Source organism: Microtus oregoni, unplaced genomic scaffold (genome assembly GCF_018167655.1).
Source record: "Microtus oregoni isolate MIOR12 unplaced genomic scaffold, Mior012 000005F_ref0000423, whole genome shotgun sequence".
Taxonomy (NCBI): Eukaryota; Metazoa; Chordata; class Mammalia; order Rodentia; family Cricetidae; genus Microtus; species Microtus oregoni.
In genome coordinates, this window is record NW_024543064.1 from 19588395 (window position 1) to 19612172 (window position 23778).

Consider the following 23778-nt stretch of genomic DNA (forward strand, 5'->3'; position numbering starts at 1 on the left):
GAATGCTGGGATTCCAGACCTGCACTGCCACACCCAACATGGGCTCTCTTTGCTCTGGGACAGAGCTAGAGGCTCCTGGTTGACTGCTCATCAGTGTGTACAAATGTGCAGCTGGAAACCTCAGGGGCAGAGACCCCGGGCCCCAGTATAGTGAAGAAGTTGGTCAGGCTGTGTGGCCCTGAGAGACACATGGGAGATGAGCAGAGACCAGAAAGCAGGGTGGCCGCTGCTTTCCCCTAGGAAGGCCCCATAAAAGGCTTACTCTACCCTGACTGCCTGCTCTCCGTTAACTGGACAGCAGTCCTGGTAGACTTGAACATTGGGGAGGATCATAAAGGTCCATGCTAAGCCCCTCCCTCCCTCACATCGTAATTCAACCTTCCACTAATCTACGAGATAGAAATCTTGTTCATGGTAGCCCCTAACTGGAACCACACGAACACCACTGATGGGACAGAAAGAAATGGGGGGAGTATTTGTGAGCGAGGGATTCTCTCTCTCTCTCTCTCTCTCTCTCTCTCTCACACACACACACACACACACACACACACACACACACACCATTGCTGATATTTATGCACAGAAAGGTGAAATCGATCAGTCCGTTGGCATGAGCTGTTTGACAGTGGAACAGTTTTTGTCTTGCAGTTACTTCTCTGTAGATGATGGGACTTCTCTAGCCAGATGTGGTGGTGTACTCCTGTAAGCCCAGTTTACTCCTGTAAGCCCTTGGGAAGGAGGAGGCAGAAAAGTCATGAGTTTCCAGTTAGCCTGGGATATATACACAGCAAGGCCTTGTCACAAAAACCAGACGACAACCAAGACATAAGAAGGTACCTCTGGGGACTGGAAAGATGGCTCAACGGTTAAAAGCATTGATTGCTCTTCCAAAGGACCCAGGTTCAATTCCTGGAACCCACATAACAGCTCACAACTGTCTATAACTCCAATTTCAGAGAGTCTGACAACCTTACACAGGCAAAACACCAATGCTCATGAAATAAAATTAAATAAATTAAAAAACTCTTTAAAAGCTAAAAGAAAAAGAAGGTACCTCTGGTACCTATGTGCAGGGTATAGTGATGCACACCTTTCTCGCCAGCACTCCAGAGGCAGAGAGATGCAGATCTCTGTGCGCTCCAGGTCAGCCTGGTCTGCGTAGTGAGTTCCAGAATAGGCAGGGTTATATAGAGAGACCCTACCTCAGATAGATAGACAGACAGACAGACAGACAGACAGATAATAGATAGATAAGATACTGTGACGCAATGGTGCCTTTAATCCATTGGGAGGCAGAGGCAGGCGAATCTCTGAGTTCGAGGCCATCCTAGTCTACACAGCAAGTCCAGGACAGCCAGGGCTACACGAAGAAACCCTGTCTCAAAAACAACAAAACAAACAAACAAAAAAAAACCCCACAACCAAACAAACAAAAAAGCAGAAGGAAGAAAAGAAGCTAACTTCTGTCAGCTGGGGAGATTGAAAAAAAGGTAACAGACACACAGGAGATAACAGATTCAGGAGATCAGTGATACAAATGCACACAAGTGTGCTGCTCCCGCCAAAGACCTGATGGTGGGCCTTCCCACTGTAGCCCATCCGCATTTCCTTCTGGGGCAAAGGGCACATTCTTTTCTCACTTGGAGCTCCGAACATGGGTTCCATGGTGTATAGTGGCATTTCTGTGTACTCTGAGACCAGAAAGGCTGGTTCCAGGGCACATGCACAAGAAACTCTCGTGCTACCCACGAAGGAAATGTGTACAAGGGGCTGGTAGGAACTGTGCAGCTAGCCAGGCAGCGGTGGCTCACGGGAGACAAAGGGAGGCTGATCTCTGTGAGCTCAAGGCCAGCCTGGACTACAGAGTGAGTTCCAGGACAGCTAGATTGTTACACAGAGAAACCCTGTCTCGGGAAAAAACAAAACAAAAAACAAACACTGTATGTTTCTATTAACATCAAATATTGAAGTCTGGGTATATAACTCAGTGATAGAGTGTTTGTCCAAAGTACATCAAACCCTATGTTCAATTCCCAGTATTGCCTAAAATAAAACAAAATGAACATGCGGAATATTAAGAATAGTCAATTTCACAGAGGCAGAAAGAGTAGATGTTATTTACCGCTAGACTGGAGGTCATGGGCAGCTATTGCTTCATAGGTACAGAGTTCTTGTTTGAATGATGAAGACATTTTTGAAATAGAGGTTGTGTAATGCTATAAATGTAATTATTCCAGTTAAATTGGTGCTTCAAAGTGGTTTAACGGTCTGGGGTGATGGCTCAGTGGGTGAGAGCTCTTGTTGTACAAACATTAGGGCCTGAGTTCAAATCTCCTCTGGCATCTGCACACACACACACACACACACACACACACACACACACACGTGCACGACAATGTGACTAAAAACTGGTTTAAGCCAGTGTGGAAAGCTGGAAGCAGCAGGATTTCAAGTCAAAGGCCAACTCTAGCTGCAGAGTGAGCTCAAGGACAGCCTGAACTATATAAGAAGACCCTGTCTCAAAAACGCTAAAATAATAATAAACAAACAAAAACTTAAAGAATATGCACAATTACTTCTCATTAAAGCAAACAAAACAAAAGAGGGCATTCTGAAAACAAAACAGAGTGTCTCATTGGCTTAGAATTCAACAAGACAAAGAACAGGCTTCCAGGGGAAGGTCCGAGATTAACACCCTTTCTCCTGGAGTTTTTTGTTTGTTTGTTTGTTTGGTTGGTTGTTTGGTTGTTTGGTTGGTTGGTTTTTCGGGATTTTTGGATTTCTCTGTGTAGCTTTGGAGCATGTCCTGGAACTCATTCTGTAGTCCAAGATGGCCTCAAACTCACAAAGATCTGCCTGCCTCTGCCTCCCAAGTGTTGGGATTAACCACTGCCCGGCTTTTTTTTTTTTTAAAGATTTTTTTTTTTTTTTATGTATACAGTGCTCTGCCTGCAGGTCAGAAAAGGGCACCAGATCTCATTGTAGATGTGAGTCACCATGTGACAGCTGGGAATTGACCTCTGGAAGAGCAGCCAGTGCTCTTAACTTCTGAGCCATCTCTCTAGCCCCTTGAGTGTTTTCTTTTTTTTTTAATATTTATTTATTTATTTATTTATTATGTATACAATATTCTGTCTGTATGTATGCCTGAAGGCCAGAAGAGGGCACCGGACCTCATTATAGATGGTTGTGAGCCACCATGTGGTTGCTGGGAATTGAACTCAGGACCTTTGGAAGAGCAGGCAATGCTCTTAACCTCTGAGCCATCTCTCCAGCCCCGAGTGTTTTCTTTTAATGATTTATTTATCTTTATTTTATGTGCTTTGGTGTTTTGCCTGCATATATGTCTGTGATATGTCTATGTGAGGGTGTCGCATCCCCTGGGATTGGAGTTACAGACAGTTGCAGAATTAAAGGCCCGCCTGATGTATGCTGGGCTGGAATGGAACCTAGGACTTCATGCATGTAGGTGAGCACTCTGCCCACTGAACCTCATTCCTAGAAAGCATCCTTCCTTTCTATTTTAATTAAAAGATTTTTTTCTAGTATTAGAGCTAAAACCTAGGGCCTTGCACATTGTAGGCCAGCGTTCTATATCACAGCACTGAAACTGCTTTTGCATGTTCTGGATACATCTGCCTGCTGGTCTCTCCCATTCCATCCAGCCCGAGAGCATTGCTTTGTGACTAGGACCTCCTGACCTCATTTGGCCTGATAGCCTTGACCTGAGGCCATCGTCCTGACCGTCTGTTTTTACCACTGTTGCTCTGCTGTGCTTTTCTGGTCACCTTCTCTGGTCTCTATGCTGGCGCCTGACTGTGTGACTGGATGCACGGAGAGTTTCAGGTGTAACGATGTTGACCTAGGTTGGACCCGTTGGATTTGAGGGTCATGAGGCAGGCAAGCACATTACTGTACACACGGATGGATGACTGTTTTGAAGCTGACACACAGCAGCTTTGGGGCTCAGGGGACTGTGTATGGGCGCCATAATCAGGTTCTGCAAGAATCCCTGCCTTCTTCCCTTGAGGGCTGCCTGCCTCTGCTGCACTTCTCTCATAGGAGCACTAGGGGGCAGCATACAACAGCGGAAACGCCCAGACTCGCTGTCCTGCTCTAGGTGTGTGCCTGTGCGGCTGCTGAGTGAACACAGGCTTTGAGCCTCTGCACTTCTCACAGCGGGTGGGCTCAGCTTCTACTAAGATATCACACTGCAACAGTGTGAACTCTGAAGCCAAAGGACCTAGACTGTGAAGCTCTGTTACCTACTGGATTTGTGAATTTGGTTAAATCCCCTAACTTCTCCATGCCTCTGAAACACCTGTAAAGGGGTAGCACACCAGCCTTTCCCTGCTTGGGGCTTCGTTTTCTACAATTTCAGTTATCTGTGGTCAATCACGATATTGCAGAGAAAATTCAGAAATAAAGCCCAGTATGGTGGCTTACACCTGTAATCACAGGATACCCAAGAAATGGAGGCAGACAGATTGCTGCCAATTTGAGCCCAGCCTGATGTTCACCATTCCAAATCAGCCAGAGTTAAATAATGAGACCATGTCTCAAAAAAAAAAAAAAAAAAAACCCAGCAAAAAGCAAAAGCAAAAACAATGAACAACAAAAATACCCCCAAACAGTCACACAAAACAAACAAAAACCCAAAATCAAAACAAAACACATTCTAGAAATAAACATTCCATGAGTTTTTAAAAAAGAGACTGGACAGTGGTGGTGCACACCTTTAATCCCAGCACTCAGGAGGCAGAGGCATGTAGATCTCTGTGAGTCTGAGGCCAGCCCGGTCTACAAGAGCTAGTTCCAGGACAGGGTCCAAAGCTACAGAGAAACCCTGTCTCGAAAAACCAAAAAAATAAAAAATTAAAAAGTTAAAAAAAAATACTTTAAATTGGGCTGGAGAGATGGCTCAGTGGTTAAGAGCACCGCCTGCTCTTCCAAAGGTCCTGAGTTCAATTCCCAGCAACCACATGGTGGCTCACAACCATCTGTAAAGAGGTCTGGCGCCCTCTTCTGGCCTGCAGGCATACACACAGACAGAATATTGTATACATAATAAATAAATAAAATAAATATTTAAAAAAAATACTTTAAATTGTTGGGACTAGAGAGGTGGTTCACTGGCTGCTCTTCCTGAGGACCCAGGCTCCGTTCCCAGCACCCACGTGTCCTACAGCCGCTCATAACTCCAGGTCTAGGGAAATTTAAACTTTCTTTAGACCTTCATGGGCACAAACATACACATGTGTGGGCTATGGCTGGTTCTCCCAGGACTTGGCCATTATCTTAATTTTCTCAGATTCTCCAAAGATGCCCTCACTCCCAGACAACAGGAAGTAGTCTAGAGTATACAACACCCACAGTCCCAAGGGGTGGGGTGGATGTTTTTTGGTAGTTCAGTGGGTTATGGATCTTTGTCATCATTTAGGGGAGTTGGTAACAAGTTGTTTTTGGTCATGGTCAGGAAAAAAAGCTGAACAAAGGAGATTAGATTCAAGGATTTCTTTCTGAAGGGAAAAAAGAGGGATTTAGCATAAAAATGATGGGATTAGAAGGGTGGATTGTTTAGTCTAGTTTTTAGCAACCACTAGTTTCAAATAATTTACATTGGTATGGATTTTTGTGTATTGATACAACTTTAAGGTTATTTTTGTTGTACTGTATGTATGTTTCTATTCTTGACGAATTCCTTCTTTATTCTCTCGTGCTGTTCTCATGATGTTCCTTTGCTACATTCTTGCTCTCTCTATTCTTTCTCTCATTCTGACTCTATCTTTACTCTGGATGTTTCCCTTCTAATTCTCCCATACGTGATGTTATCCTTCTGGCCCATTTTAACTCCTTCTTTCATGATGCTCTTCTCATGATGTCCCATGTCCCTCCGTTCCTTACAGCTTAATTCCCCCACAAAATCTTTCAGGCAATCTAGGAGTCACACATAAGGTCATATTCCATTTCTTAAGTAAATGGTAAAAAACCAGAGTCTTCCTGATAATTCACATGCAATGAATCTAAATAGCTTGTCACAGAGCAAGGGAGGAGCATTTTTCTCTCGTTCAGCTCCCTAATTGGTGGGCTGTAACCTGCAGCTGCAGGTTATCTATCTAGAGAGGAGATCTATAAAGGATTTAAAAGGAATTATAAAACTAAACTACTAAGGAAATTGTGCACTATATCCTATACTTCTGAGTGTATAAACATTTTAATCTAACATTTTGTGGTTAGTGGTTGAAAAAACTGGGCTTTCTTAGGACTCTTCCTGTTTACAGAGAACGATGATACCATAAAATATTTGGGGGGGGGGCTCAGAATTAACATAAATCTCTTAATATCAGCTCAATCGACACTCTCCAAGGCATAATGACACCAAAAGCATTTTAAATCTTAAAATGTATTTTCTGTCCTGCGTGTAGCTTTAGATCGTAAAAAGGAAATTTTAACTCTTTCTCGGGGCTATGAAGTCAGATGTTTTGGTTTTTTTTTTTGCTCTGACCACTTAGACAATCTTTTCTGGGCTACACCTGAACAAAAGCCAGTTTTGTTTCTAGACCTGGGTTAGCTCCCTGTCACCTGCGCAATATCAAGACCCAACATAAAAACAGTTAATTGGCAGAACTTCCGAATGTTCGGTTTATATACCTGTATCATAAAACTGAGGTTAGAAATTTGTACAGAGTTCATCACCATCCTAGGCTATCAACCAGACCTAGCAAAAGAAGCTGGCATAACAATTAGGTTGCGTGGCACCTTTAACCTTAATTCAAGGTCAGATAGCTTGCTATAGGCCCTTGTGAACTGGGCTGCCTTTTCTGGGCATAGCTTATCTTAAAAACCATTAACATGGCACCTGGTCAGATCTAAAGCTACTGTGGTATTGGCTTAGTGCACAGCTGTCTTGGCAGCTGTGGAAATTTCAGCTGTTTTCACAGGCCTTGACTGTGAATAATTTCTTTGTATTCATTTTTATTTATTAAAACTCTGTATAAAGTAGGACGGTGGTGGCGCACGCCTTTAATCCCAGCACTTGGGAGGCAGAGGCAGGTGGATCTCTGTGAGTTCGAGGCCAGCCTGGTCTACAAGAGCTAGTTCCAGGACAGGCTCCAAAACCGCAGAGAAACCCTGTCTCGAAAAACCAAAAAAAAAAAAAAAAAAAACAAAAAACAAAAAAAAAAAAAAAAACCTCTGTATAAGCTAACATTATCGACATCAATTAGGCAATACAGCCTAAGGGGGAGTCATCTTCTTGACAATCCACAGATAAAATTGCCCAGCAGCTCGGGATGTATTTGTGAGATAAACACACTATGATCCAGGGAAATTTGCAACAGCCCATGTGAGGCTACAGACAGAGGCAGGAGATATTCTGGACTCTGTAGCCTCATGGCTTTTCTTAACGAGGTTCTCCATCAGAGAATTCTTCCTGGTGGGTTGACACCTTGAGTGTTAATTATCATCTGCAGCTCCTTTGACAATGGCCACTCACCAAGATAAGATAGATAATGAAATATTTTCTCTGAATTTGTCAAATGCAAATGGACTGGATATTGTGAATGTAATTCTTACCCGATAATTATTCTTATTGTTTATGGTCTTATTGTGTTAGAGTTAAATCCTTTTCTTTTTATTTAGACAAAAGGAGGAAATGTTGTGGAATGATCTATTTGTACACTGAGAAGATGTATCTTTGCCACGGTGCCTTCTGATTGGTTTAATAAAGAACTGAATGGCCAGTAGCTAGGCAAGAAGAGGTTTGGCGGGACTTCTGGGCAGAGAGGGGAGATGAATCTAGGTGGGGGAGAGGTGCCAGAAGAGACAAAAGGGAAGCATGATTTGCAGGAAGAGAGATAAAGCCAGGAGACAGTCAGGCGGTGATGGTGATCCCAGCACTTGGGAGGCAGAGACAGGCAGGTCTCTGTGAGTTTGAGGCCAGCCTGGTCTACAAAGGCTAGTTCCAGGACAGTTAGAACTGCTACACAGAGAAACCCTGCTTCAGAAAAAAAAAAATCTAGCCGGGCGGTGGTGGCGCACGCCTTTAATCCCAGCACTCGGGAGGCAGAGGCAGGCGGATCTCTGTGAGTTCGAGACCAGCCTGGTCTACAGAGCTAGTTCCAGGACAGGCTCCAAAACTATAGAGAAACCCTGTCTCAAAAAAACCAAAAAAAAAAAAAATCTGCAAGCCACACCACAACACATAGATTAATAGAAATGGATTAATTAAAGTTATAAGAGCTAGTTATAAACAAGCCTAAGCTTCATAATTAATAATAAATCTCCATGTCATTTTTGTGACACTGAAGACACGTATGGCACATGGTACTTATACATTTACACACACAGAGACACATAAACTTAAAAGTGAAAAAAATATTTAATAAATAAATAGGCAACCTATTTTGCTGCCTCAACTGAAAAATAGAAAATTATCTGGGCCAAAATTATGGTGGCACAAGTCTATAATTCTAACACGTGGGAAGCAGAGGTAGGAAGATCCAGAGTTCAAGGCCATCCTTGCCAACCTGAGACTGCTTCCAGAACCCAAACTAATCAGCTAAAATAATGGATAGACCATACAATTATCTTCCTAAGACACAGATAACTACCTAGGAAGGGAAGTGTGGGCTTGGGGTATAGCATATTGGCAGAGCATCTGCCTAGCACAGGGGAGGCTTGGGGCTCCATCCCCAGCACAGTGTAATAAAAAATGAAACAAAACAAAAATAGGACTAGACTGGGCTGTCTTATCAAACCACTGACAGGGGCCCATTACCCATTTAAATTATTTATAGATACATAATACATGTGTGCACATGTATGTGTGTCTATTTTTGCCTTCTATCACATTTGAGGTGTGATTTGGTATTTGCTGTGCACCCACGAGGCTAGCTGTCCTATGAGCCTCTGGGGATTCCCCTGCCTCTGCTTCCCCTCTCACCACAAGAGTAAGGGAGAGTGAGAGGGACATAGGTAGACAAGGAAAGCAGTGGTGGGCTCTCTAAGATGGCGACTTCTTACTCCCAGGAGACACTGCAAGAAGAACGGGCCAGGAAGGCACAGGTATATGGGGGGTATCTACACAGAAGCAGCCGGGGGAAGGAAGACGCAGGGCCTCCAAAGCACTCGACCCAGAGCCTACTTAGCAGTCTCTCAGTTAAGGGCTCCTCCCGTGCCAGACTGAAGTTGTTCTTTTTTTTTTTTTAAGATTTATTTATTTATTATGTATACACAACATTCTGCCTCCATGTATGCCTGCACACCAGAGGAGGGCACCAGATCTCACTATAGATGGTTGTGAGCCACCATGTGGTTGCTGGGAATTGAACTCAGGACCTCCGGAAGAGCAATCAGTGCTCTTAACCACTGAGCCATCTCTCCAGCTCGTGAAGTTATTCTTTCGTTTACTCTAAGGCTGGATCTTTTGCTTTTTTTCCCAGAAGTTCTGTGTCCATCCCATTGGGTGGGTTCTACAGCACTCTGAACGGACCACCAGCACCCCGTTTCGGAAGCGCCAGGGAGTGAGTACTAGCACACGCGTGCACAGCTTTCCAGTGGGTTCTGGAGTTTCAAATTCAAGTCCTTGTGCTTGTGGGATGAGTATTTTATCTGCTGAGCCATGTCCTTGGACTCACTCTTGCTTTAAGAATCTTTCAGGCCGGGCGATGGTGGCACACGCCTTTAATCCCAGCACTCGGGAGGCAGAGGCAGGCGGATCTCTGTGAGTTCGAGGCCAGCCTGGTCTACAAAGGGAGTTCCAGGACAGGCTTCAAAGCTACAGTGAAACCTTGTCTCGAAAAACAAAACAACAACAACAACAACAAAAAGAATCTTTCAGCCACGGTTGGTGGTGCACACCTTTAATTCTAGCACTTGGGAGGCAGCGGCAGAGGCAGGCAGATCTCTGAGAGTTCGAAGCCAGCCTGGTCTACAGAGAAAGATCCAGGGCAACCAGGGCTACAATTGTGAGACCCTGCCTAATAAAAAAGAAAGAAAGAAATCTTCACCTGAGTAATTTTGCCTGACCAATCCCATGGGTGCACCACGGTCCTCCTAAACTTAGCATTTTACTCCAGCCAACAGAAGCCCCCAGGAGCAGTTCACAAGCCCTGTGCTGTTCTTTCCTAAAGCCAAACATAGCTCACTGCTGCCGCTGGAACCTGAGCCACACAAGCAAGGAGGATGCACGGACTGAAATGATCGGAGTGTGCTTGCTCCCCTGTCACGATGGAGTCTGAATCAGCATCAGATGTCAAGAGAAGCTGGCTCACCATTGTCAGAGGAGACCGCAAATGCCAGACCTAAAAGCAGATGGCAGGGGTAGAGCTGCGGGCTGGCACCACCATCAACTGCCTGTCGAAGCATTTTAGGCAGATGGCGAGGCCTAGAATGCAGAAGCCGATCCAATGACGCTGGCCAGAGTGTCACAGTTGGCATTTAGTGATGATGGTCCTTACAGGGTCCACGTAAAAAGAGAGAAGAAGGGGACACACAGAGGAATTGTGGGTGTGACCTGGCCAAGCTGGATCCCAGCAGCAGTTATCGTGGGGAGGACAGAGTGAAGTTTGGGGACCCGGGCCAGCAGAAGGGGTTCCAAGGCCTGACGTTATTAGCCTGGCAACCTGGAGCCAAGTGAATGGACTTTTCTGGGCTCTCGTTTTGTTAACGGGTCAGATGAGGTTTTAGAGCAATGTCACCTCAAGGAGGGTCCTCATGGCTGTCCTCACAGGACAGCAATCAGTGTTATCTACAGGACACTGGCAATCACTCTGGTTTATTTCCCAAGCCCTGGCTTGTTTTTCTAGCACAATAGCCAGCGCCGTTTGACAGCTTAGGGACATAGCCCTTTGTTAGTTGATTCATCAATGGAAGAAGTGCTACTTGTGTTTTTCTGTAAGGTGGTGGTGGAGGTGGTGGAGGTGGTGGTAATGGTGGAGGTGGTGATGGTGGAGGTGGTGGTGGTGGAGGTGGTGGTGGAGGAGGTGGTGATGGTGGAGGTGGTTATGGTGGAGGTGGTTATGGTGGAGGTGGTTATGGTGGAGGTGGTTATGGTGGAGGTGGTTATGGTGGAGGTGGTTATGGTGGAGGTGGTTATGGTGGAGGTGGTGGTGGAGGAGGTGGTGGTGGAGGAGGTGATGGTGGAGGTGGTGGTGGAGGAGGTGGTTATGGTGGAGGTGGTTATGGTGGAGGTGGTGGTGGAGGAGGTGATGGTGGAGGTGGTGGTGGAGGAGGTGATGGTGGAGGTGGTGGTGGAGGAGGTGGTTATGGTGGAGGTGGTGGTGATGGTGGAGGTGGTGGTGGAGGTGGTGGTAGAGGAGGTGGTGGAGGTGGAGGAGGTGATGGTGGAGGAGGTGGTTATGGTGGAGGTGGTGGTGGAGAAGGTGGTTATGGTGGAGGTGGTGGAGGTGGTGGTGATGGTGGAGGTGGTGGTGGAGGTAGTGATGGTGGTGGTGGTGTGGAGGTGATATGTGTGTGTTTATTTCTGTCATGTGAACTTGCAGAGATGAACAAATGTCCACTTTTTCAAAGGGAGTCAAAGAAATAATTCCATCCTCGTTGAGCGTGGTAAACCATAACCCACTGCACTTAATTAGGGGTGTTTATAGGAGCAGCCACAAGGGGCTACTTGCAGCAACAGGGAGACTGACAAGCACCTGCACCACTGAAGAAACTGTCTGTATGCCTTCAGAGAGAGGTGAGCCTCACAAACCCCGCTATTCTTCTGTGAAGGAGAGGTAATGGGTCCAGTCTTGGGCAGGTCTCTGGCAGTTACTCACAGTGGCTGAGAGCTCAAGATGGCCACATCACGCTCCGTGAACAGAGTTTGTCTGTGTAGCCCTGGCCATTCTGGAACTTACTTTGTAGACCAGGCTGGCCTCAAACTCAGAAATTCACCTGCCTCTGCCTCCTAAGTGCCGGGATTAAAGGTGTGCGCTACCATACCTGGCCTTTGTAAATAGTTTTCTACAAGTTTGATTTTGTGTTTTCAGTTTTTGAGACATGGTCTCGCTAGGTAGCCCAGGCTAGCCTTGAACTCACTATGTAATCCAGACTGTCCACAAACTTGACATCTTTTGTGCTGGAGAGATGGCTCAGTGGTTAAGAGCACTGGCTGCTCTTCCAGATAGACCTGGGTTCAATTCTCAGCACCCACATAGCAGTTCACAGCGGTCTGTAGCTCCAGTTCCAGGGGATGTGATACCTTCACACCAATGCGCATAAGATAAAGTTAAATAAATTATTTTTTTTAAAAAAAGAAAACTTGAAATCTTTCTGCCTTATTTCTAGCCCCTGGAATTGCAGATGTGTTACCCCACACCCTGGCCCCTCCTGCACCCCATCCTGCACCCCATCCTGACCTCCCTGTGACAGAGCCTCAGGTTTTGTCCTCCAGTCCCCCTTACCTCATTTCTTTCTCCTGAGACCATCATTCTGTCCTGTAGCTTCAAGTGCCATCTGTATGTTGATGCCATACTGAACTTAGATCTCTACCCCAGACAAATCTCTTTTTAATTGTAAATCACATTTATTTATATTTATTTATTGTGTGTCTGCGCGTGTGTACATCACATCAGGGGACACCTTTCAGGAGTCAGTTTTCTTCTTCCACTATGTGGGGTGTCAGCCTAGGTCGGAGACAATGGCTCTTATCCACTAAGCCATCTCGCCGCCCCGCCCAACCTGTTTCCCTGCCTGTTCATTTGCTTACCATGAATTTCCAATTTGGGCTTTCAAAGGTCTAGCCACAGGTTTCTTTACCCTCTTGCAGAGCCTAGCTGGAAACACATTTTCCTTCTCTGTATCCTCTCTTTCTCCCTTTCTTTTTTCTTTTTTTATATTTATTATGTATACAATATTCTGTCTGTGTGTATGCCCGCAGGCCAGAAGAGGGCACCAGACCCCATTACAGATGGTTGTGAGCCACCATGTGGTTGCCGGGAATTGAACTCAGGACCTTTGGAAGAGGAGGCAATGCTCTTAACCTCTGAGCCATCTCTCTAGCCCTTTCTTCTTTTTTCTTAGGATGTGTGTGTGTTCAAGACAGGGTTTCTCCATGTAGCCTTCGCTGTCCTAGAACTCGCTCTGTAGACCAGGCTGGTTTTGAACTCACAGAGATTCACCTGCCTTTTCCTCCTGAGTGTCTGAGTGCTGGGATTAAAGGTGTATGCCAAAACTGCCCAGCCACTTTCTATTTGGTGACAGACTCTTACACTGCAGCTCAGGGTGGGCTGGGAAAACTCATGTAGAAAAGGCTGGCCTCAAACTCATGGCAATCCTTCTGCCTCATCTTCCTAAGTGCCTGGATTATAGACATTAACTACTATGACTGCCCTCTTTGTCTTCTTGTTTGTTTGTTTGTTTTGTATATTTATTTATAGCATGGGCAATGGTGGCTTAAACCTTTAATCCCAGGATTTGGGGGGCAGAGGCAGGTGGATCTTCATGAGTTTGAGGCCAGCCTGGTCTACAAGAGCTAGTTCCAGACAGCCAAGACTACACAGAGAAACCCTGCCTCAAAAAATAAAAAAGAAAACAACAATAAAACCATTTATTTATTATTGCATTGAGGGTGAATGCCGTGACACTCACTCAGAGGACAACTTTGTGGAATCAGTTCTCCTTTTCCACTTTTCCTTGTGTTTGGGGAGCGGGGCAGGGAGGTGTGCCGAACTCAGGTTGTCTGGGTTTTGTGGTGTTACTGGAGCCCACTCACCAGCCCACTTTCTTTTGTTAGGTTTTGTCTTTCTAGGTTAGACTGATCCATAGCAAACAGGATTCTGGAAGACAGATACTCCTTGTTCTGATGCCCAGTGATTCAAGAAGGAATTTTATCTGACCTGAACTCGCAGGGTAAACTAGGCTCCCTTCGAATTTGCAATCTTGCTACCTCCATCTCCTCAGTGTGTGACAGGGCAAGACAGTATAGGACGATGGTTCTCAACCTGTGGATTGAGACCCCCGTGGGAGGGCGGGGGTCGAACAACCCTTTTCACAGAGATCGCTTAAGACCATCAGAAAACACAGGTATTTACATTACAATTCATAGCAGTAGCAAGATGGCAGCCATGAAGTAGTGTGAGAATCATTGCATGGTTTGGGTCAGCACAATGGGAGGAACTGCACTAAAGGGTCACAGCATGAGGGAGGCTGAGAACCACTGCTCTGTCCTGTTGTGGAATAATATTTTAAGATGTGTTACTTGTAGTGGGAGCAGGCCCGTGTTCCTGCCACCCGGCTCCCGGCCGCCTGACTAGCCTGAAATAACAACACACAAACTGTATTCTTTTAAACACTGCTTGGCCCATTAGCTCGGGCCTCTTACTAGCTAACTCTCACATGTTGGTTAACCCATTTCTCTTAATGTGTGTAGCACCACGAGGTGGTGGCTTACCGGGAAGACTCTAATCTACGTCCATCTTGGGCCGGAGCTTCATCGCGTCTGACCAGAGAGGAGAGTCATGGCGACTGCCTAACTAACCTTCTTCCCAGCATTCTGTTCTGTTTACTCCGCCTACCTATCAGGCCAAGCAGTTTTCTTTATTGATTAACCAATGAAACAACAGATTGACAAATGACCTTCCCACATCAGTTACTTTGTGATGTGGAATTTTTTTTTTTTTTGAGACAGGGTTTCTTTGTAGCTTTGGAGCCTGTCCTGGAACTAGCTCTTTTAGGCCAGGCTGGTCTTGAACTCACAGAGATCCGCCTGCCTCTGCCTCCTGAGTGCTGGGATTAAAGGCGTGCGCCACCACCGCCCAGCTCGTTATGTGGATATTTAAAGATGTTGCATTCTTTTTTTTTTAATTATTTAATATTTTTTATTGGTGTTTTGCCTGTGTGTATGTCTGTGTGAGGGTGTTGGGTTCCTCTGGAATTGGAGTTACAGACAGGTGTGAGCCATCATGTGGGTGCTGGGAGTTGAACCCCGGTCCTCTGGAAGAGCAGTCAGTGCTTTGAGCCATCTCTCCAGCCACATGCCGCATTCTTTTCTGTTGCCTTTGTTTAACTCTGTGAAACTATGTTACTTTGCCTTTGTTGCCAGACAGGGAGAATAAATAGGAGGAGAAATCTGGGAACAAAAGATCAAAGAGCAAGAAAAGAAGGGGCCAACCACCCAGCAACAGAGCCCGGCACAGAGTATGAAGTAAAGAAAGATATATAGAAACAGAAAAAGGTAAAAGCCCAGAGGTGAAAGGTACACGGCATAATTTGAGTTAAGCTGTCAAGGAACAAGCCAAGCTAAGGCCTAGCATTCACAAGTAAGGATAAGTCTCCTCCGTGTGTATTTATTTGAGAGCTGGGTGATGAGCCCCCAAAGAGCCAAAAGAGTTAAAAACAACCAGCTACATTAACCCTTGTCTGGTTATCTCTGGTGTAACTGGTGCTGGGATTACAGTGTCCGCCACCTCATCCTAGCCCAGCTGGGCTGCTTTCTGCACACTGCCCCAGGTATTCCACAGATTTACATCTTTGACACCTGCTAGGGATAGGGTCGTGCAAGGCGCCAGTCCATGTGGAGTTCAGAGGTCTACCATGGAGGTGGTTCCTTCCTTCCTCCTTCACACGGGTTCCAGGATTGAATTTAGGCCATAAGGCTTACATAGCAAGCAGTTTTGCCTGTGGAACATCTCATCAGCCAGCCGTAACATAAACCCTTGACCTTGATATCTCCGCCAAACTGCTTCTCCCTCCATTCTCTCTGCCAAGAACACCATAATCCATCTGCTGGTTTTCGGGCAAAGCCAGAGGTCATGCCCCCACTCCCACCCCTACTAAGCCCTTCTCAAGTCCTCTCTTTGCAAATTGAACCCTAACCCATCCCCTTCCCCCTTGCCATTAGGTCTGGCGCTGTCCTCTCTCCCATGGATTACCGCAGTAATCTCTTAGCTCAGGCCTGGCAGCCCTCCCTTGCCCCCTTCCAATCCAGTTTCATCATTCTACCCAGCAAAAGCTTCATCTTTCGGAAATAAATCAGATCAAGTTGATCCCCAACCTAATGGCTCTGCCTGCAGAGTCACATCTGAAGCGCAGGCTCCGTCTCAGAACGCAGTGGATCCTTCCGGTTTCCTACAGACTCGCCAGATAAATGAGCACGCGGACCTTTCTGCCCCAAGGTCTTCACGCTTTCTATTGTTTTTGTCTGAGAAATTTCTCTCCCTGGTTTGCCCATCATCATCTTCAGGTCTCAGATTGAATGTCATCTTTGTGGGGGACGCCCCTCACTGGCCCCTTTTTCATCCAGTCCCTAGTTTCTTCCCTGATTTCCTGGGGATGCACTGGAGAACAAGATGACCTGGGGTTGCTTCCAACACTCCTTGGGTGGGACACCCAGCACTCCCCTCTGTCCTTCTGTTGCTTTCCCTAAGGAACGCCACACACAGCGGCATCTCTGAGAGCCATTTCTGGCACAGAGGGAACATTTGGGAAATATCGTCAGATATTTCATTATCCTTTAAAGCACCCCTCCTAGGATTTGGTTATTATTTTTATTTATTTATTTATTTATTTATTTATTTATTTATTTTGCTTCTGAGATACGAGATTTGTCAATCAGGGATCTCCTGGCATCACCCAGTGGCTGTGTGTATACAGGAGGTGTTTAATTGGGTTGTTTAATGAATACATGAGAGGAGCCATTTTTTCTTTCTTTCTTTTTTTTTTTTTTTTTTTGCCCCTTTTGTCCTGTTTATCTTTCAACACCAGACTGTTTCAGTGGATGTGAAACTGGAGCCCTGCCTGGGTATTTAGCTCGGAGGTAGAGTGCCTGCCTGCATGCAGAAGGTCTGGGTTGGGTGTCCAGCACTTCACAACAAAAAGGCAAAACACACACACACACACACGCACGCACGCACAAAAAACCAATGCCCTCACTGAGGAGGGGGAGAGAAAGAAAAAAATGAAAAACTCCTGCTACCCTCTTGGAGGATTTGAGAGCTGCCTGTAGAGGCAAGGAGCGTCGTCTCTACTTGCCAGAAATGTGACAAGATATGGAAAGCATGTGGCACCTGCTGCCTCTATTGTGAACAGTCACAGCCTTTTATTCCAGGAAAAATAAGTAGGGCAGAATTTTCATCATAGAGGAGATGAAAAACAAAGAAAGTCTGAGCTCTCTGGATGCAGCGGCAGGCGGATTGCAGGCTGTGGGCTGGATGACATTGGCAGTGCACTTGTGGCTTGCTGGGGAAGACACTCAGTCTCCTGTCCACATATCCCTCCTCCCCTGACACTTAGGAACCAAAGGCTTCATATTACCAATGCAGGAAGAGAGGCCCAGAGAGAAGGGCCCTGCTTAAGCCACTGTGAATGAAAGCCAAGGTAGGATCCCTTTAAGCCTTAATGGATTCCAAAGCTCTTTATGAGATGGAGAGGAAGAGCAGGTGAGAGAAAGGAGGGAAGAGGGCGAGAAGGAGAGAGGTGAAGAGTCTGCTGGCAGGTGGGGGTGCTGACGGTGTGTAGGGCAACCAGAGACCCTGGGGAGTTCAGCAGGAAAGGGGAGCTGGAGCCTGGGGCCTGGCTGCCTTATTTTCAGAACTGCTATCTTTGTCTGCATCTGCTAAATTATTAAACCGCCATCACATCCTCGAGGGTGTCAGGCCAGCTTGCCAGGAAGATGCAGGGGGAGGGGGGAGTGTTGGAGCTTTGTGCTGGGGCCGCGAATCTTGTGGGCTGGAATAGAAGTGGACTCCTCAGGCCTGACCTCTTGTCCTAGCCCATGCTCAGCTGATTGAGGGACCTGGCTGGGGCCACACTCACATGTGCCCCTCCCCCCAACCCTCAGAGCCCCCTCCCCAGAGGTTGATCCGAGAGGGGTTGGTCCATACTGGGTGGACCAGTATAGTCTGATGGCCACTTTGCTTATAGTGTCTTGAACTCAGACTACAGGCTTCAAGCCAGGTAGACAGGAACAGCCCCAAGGTCTTACACAACCCTCAAGTCCTGGCTGTGCTATTGGCACTTCAGTTCTCTGACAGGACCTGGATGTTCAGAGAAGGTGCCTCGCTCAGCTTTTGAAGAGCCAGGGAAGGACTGAACCCCATCCAAACACAAGCTCCCTACTCCTGGGTCCCCCTTTCTCCCTTATCATTACTTTTGGTTGTGAGGTTATAAGTTTCCAAGGAAGATCTTGAACTTCCAATCCCCCTGCCTCCACCTCCAAAGAGCTGGGATGACAGGTGTGCGCCATCCTGCCACCACACCCAGTTTTTCTGGTGCTAGGGGGTTGATCTCAGCACCTATGCATAATAAACATGCGTTCCAGCTTTTGGTTTATCACGAATATTTTTTGTTTTTTAATTTTATTATTTTCTTTATTTTCCTACAAGAAAATTATAATTTTTATAAAGATCCAAGAAAATGTAATGGTCATGAAAACCACAAAATGTGTTTCCTAGTTGGGCCTGCTGACAGACATGGTCCTTTTAGGAAAGTAGAAGGGGGGGAGGGTCAGAAGTTCAAGGCCAGCTTCAGTTCTCTAGCGTATTCAGAACAGCCTGGGTTACGTCAGACCCTGCCTCAAAAAGACAAATGTAAGTGAAGAGGCACAGGGCCAAAGCACTTGTTATACAAACCTGAGGGCCAGAGTTAAATCTGAGCCCCACGTGATGGAAAGAGAGGTCCAGCTCCCACAAGTTGTCCTCTGGCCTCCATGAGGGCATATACCAGGTATACTCATGTGCAAGTGCACACACACACACGCACACAAGCGCACACACAGGCATGCACACACATGCACACATGCACACACACACACAATGCATGCACACACACACGGTAAGTTGAGTAAATGAAATTTTACCTCTTAGAGCTTTAATAAAAATTAAAAGTCACTTTGTCAGCTTGGGCATGGCGCACACCTTTAATCCCAGCACTCGGGAGGCAGAAGCAGATGGATCTCTGTGACTTCGAGGCCAGCCTGCTGGTCTACATAGTAAATTCCAGGCCACCAGAGTTTCATGGTGAGACATTTTTCTCACCTCAAGAAAAAAAAAATGTGTCATCCTGGTTTGAATTACCTCCTGAATACCAGGACCATAGGCTGTGTCAGCACACCTGGTTAATGTGTTTGGTGCTGGGATCTATCCCAGGACCTCAGGCGTGCTAGCTAGCTAGGCAAGCATTCTCCCAACTGAGCCCATCCTCAGCTCCCAGCTTCCTCATTCAGAGCGCTCAGCTTGTTGGGCTAGCTGTGTACTCATAAGTGGTTGGCTGTGGTCCCTGTCCACTCCTGGGACTGTGAAGTTAAACAAGATGTCAAGAAAACGGGCAGTTGCCACCCGTCTATTCCTACCCTGAGTCCGCCCCCCCCCATCTCTGTATTACTCATCTTGCAGTTCTCAGCTGAAATACCACCTTCTGCACCTGCCTTTCCCAGCTGGCCTCCTTGGGCAATGTGTTCCTGCAGCCTCTGTGTTTCTTCTAAGCAGGTATAAACAGTACTGAACTGCCATCCAGTCACCACAGCAGGACTTATCTCGTTATGGCTGTGTCTCCCATCCCATCAGTCAGCCCAGCGGAGAAAGGGATCATCAAATTGAAGAGAGAGGGGGAGAGAAGAAAATGAATGAATGAATGAATGAATGAGCGCAGAGGGGAGGTCTCGGTTCTGATGGAGCCTGCTCCCATCGTTCCCCATTCTAGAGGATATTAGGATGGTGGTACATCTCTGTGGTAGAACTCTTGCCTAGTGTGCACAGTGCCCCAAGTCTCGTATCTAACAACACACACACACACACACACACACACGAGTGCTTTTGTTTTTAAACTGGGGACTTTATTGTTAGTGTTTTTAGCCCTTTGGAAGTAACAGCCTTATCTTGTTACATCAGGTAACATTATTGTTTCATTTTTTAAAAAATATTTATTTATTTATTTATTATGTATACAATAGTCTGTCTATGTATATTCTTGCAGGCCAGAAGAGGACACCAGACCTCATTACAGGTGGTTGTGAGCCACCATGTGGTTGCTGGGAATTGAACTCAGGACCTTTGGAAGTGTAGGATCCTCACCCCTTATTCTCAAAGGGGCGAGAAGAAATTTCCTAGCAGAATGTTTTCCCAGGAAGATAGTGGCCTTCCCATCTCCCACCCGGGAGATTCGTAATCTGGGCACAACAGAAGAGCAGGCAATGCTCTTAACCACTGAACCATCTCTCCAGCCCCTCTTTCATTTTTTATCCATTTTTATTGAGCTCTATATCTTTCTCTGCTACCTTCCCTGCCTCTCCCCTCCCCCCTTCAACCCTCCCCCAAGGTCTCTATGCTCCCAATTTACTCAGGAGAGCTTGTCTTTTTCTACTTTCTACTTCCCATGTAGATTGGATCTATGTAAGTCTCTCTTAGTGTCCTCATTGTTGTCTAAGTTCTCTGGAATTGTGGTTTGTAGGCTGGCTTTCTTTGCTTTCTGTTTAAAAACCACCTATGGCCGGGCGGTGGTGGCGCACGCCTTTAATCCCAGCACTCGGGAGGCAGAGGCAGGCGGATCTCTGTGAGTTTGAGACCAGCCTGGTCTACAGAGCTAGTTCCAGGACAGGCTCCAAAGCCACAGAGAAACCCTGTCTCGAAAAACCAAAATAAATAAATAAATAAATACCACCTATGAGTGAGTACATGTGATAATTGTCTTTCTGTGTCTGGGTTACCTCACTCAAAATAATGTTTTCTAGTTCCATCCATTTTTCTGCAAAATTCTAGATGTCATTATTTTTTTCTGCTGTGTAGTATTCCATTGTGTAAATGTACCACATTTTCCCTATCCATTCTTCAGTCGAGGGACATTTAGGTATGAGTGCTTTTAGACCCAAGCATTCTGCTAAATGTCAAAGGATTCCAGCTATAAAGAAAACTAGAGGGGCTGGAGAGATGGCTCAGAGGTTAAGAGCACTAGCTGCTCTTCCAAAGGTCCTGAGTTCAATTCCCAGCAACCACATGGTGGCTCACAGCCATCTGTAATGAGATCTGGTGCCCTCTTCTGGCATGAGGGCATACATGAAGGCAGAATGTTGTATACAAAATAAATAAATAAATCTTTAAATAAAAGAAAGAAAGAAAGAAAACTAGAATAGAGGGGAGAATCCATCGATAATGAAACAACTTATCACATATATTTATATATAATACCTCAGAGGATAGGAATAAAATAGTGAATACCCAGTGTGATGGTGGATGCCTTTAATCCAAGCACTTGGGAGGCAGAGGCAGGAGGATCTCTGTGAGTTCAAGGCCAGGCTGGTCTACGGAGTGAGTTCCAGGATAGTTAAGGTTACAGAATAGGATCCCATCTTAAAAGTGTTTAACTTTTAAAAAGTTGTTACTTATTATCATTGTTGCATGTCTGTGTGTGGTGTGTGTGTGAATGAGGCACACAGGGTGCTTTAGGGAACTGTTTCTTATTCCACTGTGATTTCTGGGAATCAAACTCAGGTTGTCAGACTTGTGCTGACTTTTAGCTGATAAGCCATCTGGCTGGTGCTGGTCTTCACCTTTTTGAGACAGGGTCTTATACTATTGATTAGATTGGCCTAGAATTCAGTATGTTCCCCAGACTGGTCTCTGACCCATGGCATTCTTATTGCCTAAACCTCGTGAACTCTGGGGTTATAGCTGTGAGCCAACACACCCAGCTCAGTTATGTGACTTAGAGAGGTTTTTTTAAAAAAATATTTATTTGTTTATTACGTATACAATATTCTTTCTGCAGTCCAGAAGAGGGCACCAAGCCTCATTACAGATGGTTGTGAGCCATCATGTGGTTGCTGGGAATTGAACTCAGGACCTTTGGAAGAGCAGGCAATGCTCTTAACCACTGAGCCATCTCTACAGCCCCCGACTTTGAGAGTTTTAAGTTCTTTTTAGGAAGAAAAGTCTGCTGATTTCCATATCTAGGGATGATGTAAAGAAATAGAATATTGACTTATTCAGTGAACACTCTATCTACCTACCCAATATCTATCTGTCTGTCTGTCTATCTATCTATCATCTATCTACCTACCTATTATCTATCATCTATCTATCATCTATCTACCTACCTATTATCTATCTATCTATCTATCTATCTATCTATCTATCTATCTATCTATCATCTATCTACCTACCTATTATCTATCATCTATCTATCTATCTATCTATCTATCTATCTATCATCTATCTACCTACCTATTATCTATCTATCTATCTATCTATCTATCTATCTATCTATCTACCTACCTACCTACCTATTATCTATCATCTATCTATCTATCATCTATCTACCTACCTATTATCTATCTATCTATCTATCTATCTACCTACCTACCTATTATCTATCATCTATCTATCTATCTATCTATCTATCATCTATCTATCTATCTATCTATCATCTATCTACCTACCTATTATCTATCATCTATCTATCATCTATCTACCTACCTATTATCTATCATCTATCTACCTATCATCTATCTACCTACCTATTATCTATCTACCTACCTACCTACCTATTATCTATCAACTATCTATCTGTCTGTCTATCTATCTATCTATCATCTATCTACCTACCTATTATCTATCTATCATCTATCTACCTACCTATTATCTATCATCTATCTATCTATCTATCTATCTATCTATCTATCTATCTACCTACCTACCTACCTATTATCTATCAACTATCTATCTGTCTGTCTATCTATCTATCTATCTATCATCTATCTACCTACCTATTATCTATCTATCTATCTATCTATCTATCTATCTATCTATCATCTATCTACCTACCTATTATCTATCATCTATCTATCTATCTATCTATCTATCTATCTATCTATCTATTTATCTATCTTCTATCTACTTATCCATCTACATATCTAGATATCCATCATCTATCTTTCATCTATCTGTCTATCTATCTATAATTTATCTATTCATCTATCTATCTATCTATCTATCTACCTACCTACCTACCTACCTACCTATTATCTATCAACTATCTGTCTATCTATCTATCTATCTATCTATCTATCTATCATCTATCTACCTATCTATCATCTATCTATCTATCTATCTGTCTATCTTCTATCTACTTATCCATCTACATATCTAGATATCCATCATCTATCTTTCATCTATCTGTCTATCTATCTATAATTTATCTATTCATCTATCTATCTATCTATCTATCTATCAATCATCTATCTTCCTCCCTATCTTCCTATCTTTCTAGTTATTTGGATTTTGAGACAGTCTCCTGTAGCCTGGTCTGGTCCAGCTCTTGCTGTATAGCCAAAGATGATCTTGCGCTTCTCATCCTCTTGACGATCTCTCACGTGCTGGACAACAGGCAGGAGCCATCATAGCTGCCTGTTGTTTTTATTTTACACGGTGCTGGGGATTGAACCCAGCTTGACTGCTGAGTCACGCTTCCGGCTCCTAGTAGATTTGCTTTGACCATCTTCTCCCTCCCAGAGAGACCAATGCCCAAGGTCTCTGGAAGAAAGTGTGTGGAGGTTTTGAACCCAGATCTGAGAGGTTCTCTGGATCTGACCAATGGTGGGGTTCAGTTTTGTTCAGCAAATAACAGTCCTTCTTTTTTTCTTAAAAAGAAGTTACATTTTTATTTTATTTTTGTTTCTTTTGTGTGCCTATATCTGTGTGTCACTGCATACATGTGGAGGTCAGGGGACAACTTTGTGAGAAAGTTCTCTTCTTCCATCATATCACTCCCAGGGATCAAACTCACACAGTCAGGCTGGGAAATAGGTGTCTCTATCTGGGGAGCCATCCCAGCAGCCCTGAGGCA